Raw genomic sequence first — 12,603 nt, 5'->3', positions numbered from 1 at the left:
GAGAGAGAGAGAGAGGCTTTATGTGATTGGCAGGATGTAATCATTAAGATTGTGTGGCGGGCAGAAAGGCCCCCCCCTCCCTCGCTGGGGCCCGTCTGGGTGGGGTTCGTCTGGGGGAGGTTGGGGATTGTTTGTGGGCACAGCAGGCGGAGCCTCAGCCTCCCCCCAGTAAACAAGCGCCCCTCTTAGCTGCCGCTCAGATGGAAAACAAGCTTCCCCAGCCTTTCTAGACTCTGGATGTGGAGCACTCAAACGTTTGAGATGCAGACGTTTGTAGATATCGTTTTCTAGCCAAACATTTGAGATTAAGACGTGTCTGAGTGCCGATGTTTATCTGTTCTAAAGGTCCAGAATCCCGCGTCTCTGGTTGGTCTCCCCTCCAACTCCTTGTCTCTCCTCCGACTGCCTGTCTCTCCTCCAACTCCCTGTCTCTCCTCCGACGGCCTGTCTCTCCTCCGACTGCCTGTCTCTCCTCCGACTGCCTGTCTCTCCTCTGACTCCCTGTCTCTCCTCCGACTGCCTGTCTCTCCTCCGACTGCCTGTCTCTCCTCTGACTGCCTGTCTCTCCTCTGATTGCCTGTCTCTCCTCTGACTGCCTGTCTCTCCTCAGACTGCCTGTCTCTCCTCTGACTGCCTGTCTCTCCTCTGACTCCCTGTCTCTCCTCCGACTGCCTGTCTCTCCTCCGACTGCCTGTCTCTCCTCCGACTGCCTGTCTCTCCTCTGACTGCCTGTCTTTCCTCAGACTGCCTGTCTCTCCTCTGACTGCCTGTCTCTCCTCTGACTCCCTGTCTCTTGTCTCTCTGACTCTCCCTTCTCCTCCTTCCTCTTTTCTTCTGGGTTTCTCCAGAGCCGCTGTTTCGTTTCCAGGTTTCCTTGAGAAACACTTTCCTCTTCTCAACCTTCCCTGGTGACTCAGACAGGCTGCGGGCAGAGAGAGACCAGACCCACTGGCTCTGAGGACCAGCAGAGAGACCAGACCAGCAGAGACCAGACCCACTGGCTCTGAGGACCAGCAGAGAGACCAGACTAGGGATGGCCACGGTTATTCAAGTATTCGGTTATTCGAAATGACGTGGGTATTCGACTGTAGCTGTAGCAGATTTTTATTTTATTTTTGCCTACAGTTAATTAAATATATTCATTAGCTATATTAATTACATATTTTTCATTAAACGTTTATACTAACGCCATTTAATACTTGGAATACATGGCCATACCGGCAACCTCCGTTCCAGCGGAGAGTCTTTTCCCCGGCGGGCTTGATTGTAAATCGCCTCCACACCCGCCTATCCCCGAGCACGTAGATATGCTCATTTTTTTTAACAAGAATGAGTGATGCAGTAGGTGGGCTTATGTGTTATGTTGTTAACTGGAAATGTTTTAGACATACTGTATTTCCGTCTTACACATAATGTATTTTTGTTGATGTTCTGTTATATGCGCATCTTGTGTAATGTGAGGCAGGCCCATGCATTGCAAGTGGATTTCTGTTGATATCCAAGCCCACCAGTATTTATGCTTTTTGCTGTTGTGCTTCAGTTACTTGAATCTATTCAGTTTGTGCCTTAAATTTTCTTTAATCTAATTTCAGTTTGTGCCTTAAGTATGCAATACTGTTCATTCATATTCTTGTCAAAAATTATGGTTTCGTTTCAACTTGTTTCAATTCAGCATACTGATTTCGAGTGTCTTTTTCCTTCTAAAATGCTAAATAAATTGAACAAATTGGATTTGATTTCCTTATTTATTTGACTAATAGATGGAAAACGAATGCATTTGTTTAGTGAAGGCCAGATCTTGGAAGAACTTCAGGCTACATTATGAGTGAGGTACACATTTCTTTTTTTTTTAAGCGGTTAACAAGTTACTCAAATTCTTTTTATCGGATATTCGAACACTGATATGCCTTCAAATGCCCATCCCTAGACCAGAGCAGCATAGACCAGACCCAATGGCTCTGGGAACCAGCAGAGCGTCCAGACCCACTGAGGACCAGAGTCCAGACTCCACAAGCCCCACCCAGTTTGGGGTCATGTGACTCTTGTCCCCCTTTTCTTCTTTTTCTTGGCAGCCATGTGCGATGTATGTAAAGAAAATGTCACGCCACTTCAGTAATGCGCATTTCTAGCAGCTAGGAGACATGTCACACACAACAGAGTTCAGATAGGAGCTGCACTACCCTTCGACAAAGTTGGATGTTAGATTGGAATGTTTTAATCAGTTTGAAATCTTCGAAAACAGTGAACTGTAAGATGGATGTGTGTGTGTGTGTGTGTGTGTGTGTGTGTGTGTGTGTGCGTGTGTTTGTGTGTGTGTGTGTGTGTGTGTGTGTGTGTATGTGTGTGTGTGTGCGTGCGTGTGTGTGTGGGTGTCACACCGCGTGCCGCCACATGGTTGTGACTCACGGTCTCCGTCTGGTGCCACCCGGGTGGGCCCCTGAGAGCCACATGAGGACCAGAGAAAACTCTACAAACAGCCCCCCATTAAACACTCTCTTTCGTGCAAAACACAAGAAGAGCCTCCCGACTTCATAACACATCAAAGACGGACGTCACGAAGCTTCGCTCCGGGTTCGAGAAGGACAGGAAGGTTCAGGGGAGTTCATTCACACGGCTGATCCGTTAGTCATCAAAAACAGTTTTGTTTTCTGCATTCCAACGTAATCTTCCTTAATTTCAACACATTTTCCAGCCCCACCCACATCACTCGCGGTCATTCAAAAAGTGGGGAAGAATTACTACGCTGACTTACTTTGATAATCCTCAACACACTTACGCACACACACACCTATACGCACACACACACACACACACACATACCCCCACACCCCCAACACACACATACACAAAATGATACCCAAAAAGGAACGGCGAACAAAGTGAACGCTGGGAACAATAGTGGGAGCATTCCCAGTGGAGGGATGGAGAACTTCCTGCTATAAAACAAAGACCCCTACATCACCCAGTACACCACCTACAGTACACCACCCAGTAAACCACCTACAGTACACCACCCAGTACACCACCTAGTACACCACCCAGTAAACCACCTACAGTACACCACCCAGTACTCCAGCTAGTACACCAACTACAGTGCACCACCCAGTACACCACCCAGTACACCACCTACAGTACACCACCCAGTAAACCAACTACGTAGTACACCAACTAACTAACCCTCGTTGAGGGAACCCAACATGAATCTTCGTCCTCCTCTTTCTCTTTCTCTGTTCAACGTCAACATTTAGACCCGCGGTTCAACACTAACATTATCCAGCCCAGCGCCGGTCCCCCAGATCAGGGTTACTGTCCCCGTAGAACATGGAGCAGGACTACCCCGTCACCCCCAGCCTCTCTACCACCTCACCCTCTCTACCCCGTCACCCCCAGCCTCTCTACCCCGTCACCCCCAGCCTCTCTACCCCGTCACCCCCAGCCTCTCTACCCCGTCACCCCCAGCCTCTCTACCCCCTCACCCCCAGCCTCTCTAGCCCCCATCATCTCTACCCCCTCACCCCCACCCTCTCTACCCCCTCACCCCCACCCTCTCTACCCCCTCACCCCCACCCTCTCTCCCCCCTCACCCCTATCATCTAGTCGTCCAGCAGACGCTCTCCTGCATGCTAGGGGTTAAAGGAGGATGGCTCTTTGTCATCACAGAGGGGGGAGGTCCTCCTCACAGAGGGGGGGGGGGGGGGTCCTCATCACAGAGGGGGAGGTCCTCCTCACAGAGGGGGGGGGGGGGGGGGGGGAGGTCCTCCTCACAGAGGGGGGAGGTCCTCATCACAGGGGGGGGGGGGGGTGAGGTCCTCCTCACAGAGGGGGGGAGGTCCTCCTCAGAGGGGGGGGGGAGGTCCTCATCACAGAGGGGGGGGAGGTCCTCCTCACAGAGGGGGAGGTCCTCCTCACAGAGGGGGGGGAGGTCCTCCTCACAGAGGGGGGGAAGGTCCTCACCCAGCCCAGCACGGCCCGTGTCCCACCAGGGGGGGGCCTGAGACCTTCGTTCCCCAGCGAAGGTTCCTGAACTGCCCTGGAATACTTTTCAACTGCGCTCACATCTGGATGTGGTTGCGCTCCCTCCCCCTGATCCACGGCCTCTCTGCTCGGCGAGGACAATAGGGGGAGATCCTCCTGAGGAGCAGCTGCTTGTACCGAGCGTTGGGGTGCATGAGGTTGGGCGTGAAGCAGCTTCCTGTACACAGCGGGCGCTGGGAGGATTAATAATAGCACAATGTACTCTTTGACCGAAGTGGAAAGGAAAGTGCCTGGAAATGTCTGGAAAGTATGCAACTGGAAACATATTATAACACTTTTACTACAGATGATGTGCTACACTTTACATGAGGGTGCATTCATTAACCAATAATTAACATCAGTTAAAGCGTAAATATGCATTTACTAATGGTGTTTATTTTATTTATGGCGTGTTTCCACCGGAGGGTGCAGGTCGGTTCAGTTCGCAAAGGTGCGGCGCGGATCGCGTGTCCACTGCCTAAAGTGCTTCTGGTGTAGAGTGTGCTTCGTTAAAAGCCAAATAAAGCTGTGTTTATTGAAGAAAATGTGATAACCGACTAAACCAACCCGACTGCCAGACCAACCGCTTTCTGCTTCTTCATACAATGGTATATTGTATGAGGAAGCATACAATATAGGATTATTTTTTTCTATTTTCGACATAATTAAGAAATGCCGGTATTATTTGTTAGAAGGGACAGAAACAGCTAGGCAGAACGTATTACAGCATGTTTACGTACCCTGGTCCTCCATATTGAGGTGGACTCATTGATTCATGGAATCATTCCTCAGAGTAAGATTGAAACAAACAGCATTCCTCAGACCTCCAACCGACTGAATGGTCCATTCATTGTCTAACTTTAGGCAGAAATACATGACAACATGCTAATAACAGTCCATCTGTTTTAGAAGAGTTCTTAAAAAAAGAACAAAACAGTTACATTTTTAATTAAGTTTAGGGCTTTAACTAAATTAGATATTGAAAGGCTTTTCATATTTCTGCCAGCTGAAACTAAATTAAATCTCAAGCGCCATTCATACTAAAACATAAAGTATGAATGCTTTTGAATAAACCGTTTACCTCCAATCAATACATTTCAATGAATAATAATGCTGATCGATCGCTCAGTCAGTCCATGTGTTCATCACTGCCACAACCACTTCCCCTGATGCTCTACCACCACATCGGTCTCCCACACTCTACATCAGAGTATCTGTTCCTGTTCTGTGTAATATGAATGTTGATTTAAGCCATCCACATCGTACAGCAAACACCTTTTGCAACTTTGGATTGTTCTGCAACAACTACTTTAGAATTATTCAATTATGTCTCCATGTCTACTCCCCTAAATGTGGAAATTAGACTTTTGTAACATTTGGTGATTTTGCAGTTGGCATGGCCACTCCTTTAATGTGGAAAGAACCCAATGCACACAGGCTCTTCTGTAAAGCAGAGGCAGATACTTACAGCAGAGAAAACAAATGATATGAAGCTGAGTCTCCTCTAAATAAGAGCAATGGTGCTTGACTGGCCATTTGCTAATTCAAATACAATGTTTTAGCCTACAGACTTAACATTAGTGACTTTTCCATTAGGCAAACTGAATATGGAGAGAGAGGAGAGGAAGTGAGAGGAGAGGTGTCAAGAGGAGAAGAGGTTAGGAGAGGAGGGAAGGAGAGGAGAGGAGAAGAGAAGAGAAGAGAAGAGAAGAGAAGAGAAGAGAAGAGAAGAGAAGAGAAGAGAAGAGAAGAGAAGAGGAGAGGAGAGGAGAGGAGAGGAGAGGAGAGGAGAGGAGAGGAGAGGAGAGGAGAGGAGAGGAGAGGAGAGGAGCGGTACTTACTAATGTAGAAGGTGCTGGGTGCCTGGGCTTCTTCAAACTTGATGTCCAGCAGCTTGCTGGTCTTTGTGTCGTGTCTCAGCCATAGGGCCACGCCCAGAATGATCCCCCCAGCAAGCTGCAAAACACAATCATGTCTCATCTGTAAGAGGTGCGCCCATAACGCTAAAGGTGCATACATAATCGTTAAGGTGCCTCCATAACGCTAAAGGTGCATTCATAATCGTTGAGGTGCATTCATAATGCTGAGGGGGCATTCAGATGCACAATCACATTATTGTTACACAATGGATATAATCACAGAAAAAAACGAATCGGCCAACATCAGTTTTTGGCCGATGCAAAAGCTATGAAAGAAGTGAATAGTGATTTTATTCACGGTTTAATCATTCCCTTTCTAATGAGGACATGGTCAAATTAATATAATTTAACCTTTCAAAAATATTTGGAGGATTAGGTTTAGTCTTTTTTTAAACTCATCATAAAATCATCAGAACCTCTCCCTCCCTCCCTCTCGGTCTCTTCCCTCCCTCCCTCTCTCTCCCTCCCTCTCGCACGCCCTCTCTGTCTCCCTCCCTCCCTCTGGCCCGCCCTCTCTGTCTCCCTCCCTCCCTCTCTCCCTCCCTCTCACCCACCCCCCTCTCTCTCCCTCCCTCTCGCCCGCGGCCCGCCCCCTCTGTCTCCCTCCCTCCCTCCCTCTCCCTCCCTCTCGCCTGCCCTCTCTGTCTCCCTCCCTCCCTCCCTTGCTAAGGTCCATTCCAGTGCAGAGACAACCCGCTGCCTAGCAACAAGATCAACAGTGTCACTGCCAAGAGGTGAGGCCCCTAGCACCGGCATTCTTCAGGGCCCCCCCAACACACATAGACGCACGCACACACACACCCACACCCACACCCACACCCACACACACACACACACACACACACACACACACACACACACACACACACACACACACTCACACATACACACACACAAACTGTAGCTAAACATACTTTAAAAAAAAACTCCCAGACTTGTTGCCATGGGGATTACCGCAGAGTTTAAACTGATCCCAAAAAAATGGAAACCCGAATCGAGGCAGCAGACGAGCCTGGGAGACAGATCCTGACGGCTTTATACCGTCAGGACGGTCTAATGTTAACGGCCGTGACGAACGGCGTGAAGCCTGGCCCCGTCCAGCCGGGGGCCTGCACGCCGTTGTTCTCAGACAAAAGAGCAGGGGCCTCACATTTAGACCCTTCTCCTTCTGAACCCCCCCCCCCCCCCCCCCCCTCACCCTGCGGCGGGGGGCCGGTGTCTGGGCCCAGAGTGGCTCTCTGCGTATGACGAATGAAGGAGATGACAGGAAGTCATTCCACCGTTGTTTATGTAAACAACGGATCCATCGCAACAATACCTGCTTGGGGGACTTCCAAAGTACTTTGTTGGTGCGATAGCTCCCACTTACATTTTATCATAGTTGTATTATTTATCTTTAGCTCTGTTTCCTATTTGTTTGACCTGGAATTATTGGTTTTATCAATCTGCTGAGCGTTTTGTACTGCTTTCTGTTCAGACTTCTAGATGTTTCTCTTTAAGTTAGCGCTGGTTCTGAGGAGCAGGGAGGTGACTGGGTCCTGATCTCACACCCTACTGTGTTCTGCTTATTTTTAAACTCCATCATTGGGGTAAAATCCCCTCGTCTAGAATCGACTAAGTATAACGTCTGCAGCCTGGCTCAGCGGCTCTCATTAGACGGTCCCAAACCAAAACCAAAACTAAGCAACAGCTGCGACAGAGGGCTGTAAACATATACTTAGACTAGTATTTCATGCAAGACATTTCTATCTCAGATGCTTATTTGGCAGAAAATAACCCCCAACGCTAAGGTGATAGAATCGATCCTAAATTAGCCTTGTCGCCCCGCACTGAGACGACAAAACGCTCCAATCAGCCTCTGTGTGCGGCTGCATGTCTGTTGATGGACACGGACAGAAGGACACGCACAAACAGACACACAACCTAAAGCATTACAACCGAACCAGTCTTTACCCCTCAGCTGTTGGGCCACTGACCTCCCTCTGTCTCCCTCCCTCCCGCTCTCTTTCTCCCATTCTCTCTCTCGCACACACACACACACCCATATGCACACACACGCAGACACAAACACATACAAATGCAGACACATACACACACACACTGAGACTCACACACACACACACACAAACACATACATATACACACTGCACCTGAGGACGGCAGATGGAAATGGACAGGTGTTGGTAGGATGGCCCTTATTGGCTGGTTCAAGTTGCTGTTATGCCCAATAAGCAGTCACAGTGTCATATGGTGCGGCTGACTCAGAGCAAGGAGGGACATGTAAGAAGCAGCCTTAGATGCTGTGATGTACTGATGGGGCCTGGGGGCGCTGGAGAATGACTGTACTCTGACCTGAGCTGAATGAAGCCTTCTTTAAAAGGGGCTTCGTGTATTCTGAATGTGGAGGTCATTTATGAATGAACTCATTAAACTGATTATCCCAGAGTGGGGGTCATGGTGCGGGGGTCAGGGGTCCCGAAGGGGTCCGGCCCGTTGGAGCATGGTTCCTGTGGGCTCCCCCTGGACTGAGCGGCGGGCGTTGAGGTGTTCGGCCAACTGGAGCCTGGGGAGGGGGGGGGGCTATTCCTGCTGCTGCCGCACATGGCGGTTGTAGAATGTGTTACACGCTAGCAGGGGGGAGGGGGGCCGGGAAGGAGGAGGGGGGTGGGGGTGGGCTCTATCACTTAAATACACTGCTCTGGTCTGCCTGATCGGCTAGCATGCTCATACACACACACACAACACGCGCAACACACATTCACACAGACGCACACAACACACACACACACAGTCCCAGTTCCCGCCCCTTTCCCCCTCCCTGGTGACCCCTGACCCCAGACCCTCTGAATGCCGGCTCTGATTTATGACGGTGGGGGGGGGGCTGGCCTCCGTCTCCTCAGAGAGCCCCCCCTTCCACGCGCCCCCCCCCCCCCAGGACCGGGTTCCTCCTAAGTGGTTCCCGGGCTCTTGGGGAGGGGTCCCCAGAGAGGGGGGCTGGGCGCTGGGGGGCCGTGGACTCAGACCACCCACCGGACCGGGATGCTGCCTTTGAGTTGTTATCTACCTGTAGATTCAGGCAGAGGGTCTGCCCAAACCGTTGGGTAACTGAACCCTTCCTCATGCTTTAGCCCGCGACGTGCTTCATGAAGATCCTCTTTGTCCTTCAGACCAGCGGCCCCCAGGAGCAGACGAACCAGGGAGGGCCCGACAAGGGCGGAAGGTTGCTAGTTCAAGTGTCGAGGAGTCCCTGAGCAAGACACCTCACCCTGACTGCTCCTGACCGGCTGGCTGACGCCCTGCGTGGCTGACTCCGCCGTCGGGGTGTGAATGTGTGTATGAATGGCTGAATGTGAGGCGGTATTCTACTCAGAAGGAGCGTCCAGTTGGACCAGCATTGGGCTGATGATGAGGACGCGTGTAGCGTACGGTCTCATCGATGGGACAATCTGCTCCACCGCAGGCGGTTGACATCTACTCACATCCTTCCGTTACGTTTAGTTTGAGAAACTTCCTGTTTTAACCCAAAGTCGCTCGCGTTCACTAAGGGCTACATTTGTCATGTTTCCTCACACACTGGTTCCCAGTTCACCCAGTTCCATCTTAAGGAGAGTAGGCAAACAAGCCAGACCCAACTGGTTCCCAGTTCACCCAGTGCCACCTTAAGGAGAGTAGGCCAACCAGCCAGACCCAACTGGTTCCCAGTTCACCCAGTCCCACCTTTAGGGGAGCAGGCCAGCCAGCCCAACTAGAAGCTGAACTGGAGTGACTGGTTCTGTTTTGAGCAACATAAACAGGAGATCCAGCACCAACATGAGTCAAGTCAAGACTCCCCATTTAAATCTATGACATCATCCTCCTCCGGCTCTGGGGCCAGGCCCCGACCAGGAAGAGGGTGATTAACCAAACACATAGCTCCTCCTCCCCCGCAGCCAATAGGCTGCTTATGGGTTGTCTAGCGTCACACACTCAAGTGTCCACTTAGGAACCTATTACCATCCACTCCCGCGTCGGACGCACAGCGCAAACACATCAATGGTCATATTGGTCAAATCCTGTAACACAAGAGTCTCATAGTGGAGCGGGGTTTTCCTTCCTGAGGTCTCAATGTGCGGGGCGTATTATTAGGTTACCCCACCCCCCCCCCCCCCAGACCTCACCCCTCACAGGGACCACATACATACATTTAATCTTCTTCTTTTCTGATATATATATTTTTATATATTATATTACATCATCAGGAAACATATTAGTGTTTCCTGATGATTAGCCATTATCCACTGTGTGTGTGTGTGTGTGTGTGTGTGTGTGTGTGTGTGTGTGTGTGTGTGTGTGTGTGTGTGTGTGTCTACACTCAGAGTTTCCATTCAGCGCCTCTCAGTGCGGACCTCGACTCCGAACACTGGGAATCGCAGAGATCCGCCAACCGCAAGGAGGAAAATGTGATGAACGCTGCGTGCGCACACACACACACACACACACACACACACACACACACACACACACACACACACACACACACACACACACACACACACACACACACACACACACACACACACACTCAGAGTATGAAGAAGCAGATATGATTAACTCCTCTGCCATGCAATTTTACTTTTTGAGATTTTGTATCGTTGAATCCAATGGTAGATAGGTGTTAAACCACGACATATAAACATCGACCCATAAATATCGACAGATAAACATCGCCAGGTTTCGATATGATGAGCCCAATTTACTACAATCTTAAGATATAACGTTACGCGCCGCCATAGGAGCTTTGGTTCAACGTGGTCAGAGCTCTTCAGAGGAGCTAAAGGGTGAATACGCATGGTTCCCACACGGGCCTGCAGCCCACATGTAAACAAAACACTCCACTTGTGAGGCCAAGTATCAACCTAAACGATTCAACTAATGAGTTCCTCTAATCCTAAAGTACGCGTAACCACATAATGCCCGCGGGTGCTGAAACCCGCCGTGCGCCCCGCAGCGCCGCGCGTGAAAAAGATTAATCGGGTCTTACCCAGAAGACGAAATTGAAGAAGAAGAGGAGGTATTTAATACATTTGGTGCAGCCTTCCACTCCCATGGTTCGCGGTTCGAGGGGTGCTTCGACGGGTAAACAGAGAGACCGAGAGACGCTGGTTCAGGAGGATAGATTGTAACGGAGCGCAACTCTTTGTGGGTCCCGAGTTATGCTTGAAGAGGGAGGCAACACCCAACTTCTCCCCCGCCCCTTAAAGATAGATGGGAGCAGCCCGCCTGACAACACAATACGCAAACCTATAACGGCCGATCCTGCCCGATGTCTCTGCTCCCCCTGCGGTTGAAACATATAATGTCTGGCTGCAGCCTGTACGACATGGACATCCACTTCCAACTGCTCAACTGCTACGTCCATGGATTTATTCCAGCGATGATTTGAGTTAATTATGTCCATTTTTAAGCATCGATATAGTGGGACATTTTTCATGATTAATAATTTTCCAGGTACCTTGGTTAACGATACATTTGTACCATGTAATGGAAAGAACATCAACCAAGAACTAACAAGCCCAACAGGGTTAGGGTTAGGGTATTGATGGGTTAGGGTTAGGGTTAGATTTTGAAAGAAGAGATTGAAACTTTCCCACGCCCGGGGATAAACCAGGCCTCCCCAGAGCTGCCGTGGTCGCGGCAATTGGAAGATGGGATTGAGTGACGTAGCAGTTGAGCAGTTGGATGTGGATGTCCATGTCCTGCAGGCTGCAGCCAGACCCTTCTCTGCGGTTGGAATGGAAAGCAGCCTGCGTGTGTCTGGTACAACAGCACGCCCCCGCGGTCAGACCCTGAACCACACCTTCTTAAAGGATCAGTGACAACATAGAGATGCTGTTGAAAAGACATAAACACCACGGAGGCTGACTGGTCATGTGTTTATTCTCTTATAAAGAATGTTTACAGGAGTGGAGCAAAATACTGTGTGTGTGTGTGTGTGTGTGTGTGTGTGTGTGTGTGTGTGTGTGTGTGTGTGTGTGTGTGTGTGTGTGTGTGTGTGTGTGTGTGTGTGGGTGCGTGCGTGCGTGCGTGCGTGCGTGCGTGCGTGCGTGCGTGCGTCCAGTCATACAAACATACAGAGCAGAGAAAATGTAAAGAAATTAGATGTGGTTCGCTCCTCCCTGCAGTCGGTAAGCTGACACAATGTCCGAGAGAAGAGGCTGTTGATCAGAGGTTCTGTAAAGGTTCTAATGTTGTTAACACATTTGGGCAACCGCTCAAATGTGCACACATTCAATTCAGGGGATCAGTCAATGAATTAGTGAAAAATTAGAAATTAGGAATCAATAAATAAAGAATGACCATTACCTCAGCATCACGGATGGAAAGTTGTTTTTGTTTTTGTCGATGTTTATGTCTCGATTTTTATATGTCGTGGTTTATATAGCCTAACATCTATCTACCGTTGGATTCAACGATACAAAATGAGTGTGTGTGTGTGTGTGTGTGTGTGTGTGTGTGTGTGTGTGTGTGTGTGTGTGTGTGTGTGTGTGTGTGTGTGTGTGTGTGTGTGTGTGTGTGTGTGTGTGTGTGTGTGTGTGTGTGTGTGTGTGTGTGTGTGTGTTTGTATAGAGTCGCGTCTCACTATCAACAACTCATTCTAAAATCAGAGAGGGCTTTTTCACAATGAGGAGGG

At 49.7% G+C, this 12,603-nt stretch overlaps 2 long non-coding RNA genes across 2 annotated transcripts; both read right to left on the bottom strand.

Annotated features, from left to right (window-relative positions):
* Window positions 1-530: 530 nt before the first annotated feature.
* Window positions 531-3,363, bottom strand: LOC132472344 (uncharacterized). Its single transcript, XR_009529061.1, has 2 exons — window positions 3,103-3,363; window positions 531-3,026 (listed from the first exon to the last, which is right to left on the bottom strand). It is a non-coding gene; the product is annotated as an uncharacterized LOC132472344 (long non-coding RNA).
* Window positions 3,364-5,899: 2,536 nt separating this feature from the next.
* LOC132472342 (uncharacterized) lies at window positions 5,900-11,349 on the bottom strand. Its single transcript, XR_009529059.1, has 2 exons — window positions 10,954-11,349; window positions 5,900-5,970 (listed from the first exon to the last, which is right to left on the bottom strand). It is a non-coding gene; the product is annotated as an uncharacterized LOC132472342 (long non-coding RNA).
* Between the last annotated feature and the right edge of the window lie 1,254 nt (window positions 11,350-12,603).

This window comes from Gadus macrocephalus, chromosome 14, assembly GCF_031168955.1.
Source record: "Gadus macrocephalus chromosome 14, ASM3116895v1".
Classification (NCBI taxonomy): Eukaryota; Metazoa; Chordata; class Actinopteri; order Gadiformes; family Gadidae; genus Gadus; species Gadus macrocephalus.
This window is presented reverse-complemented; position numbering and strand designations above follow the sequence as displayed.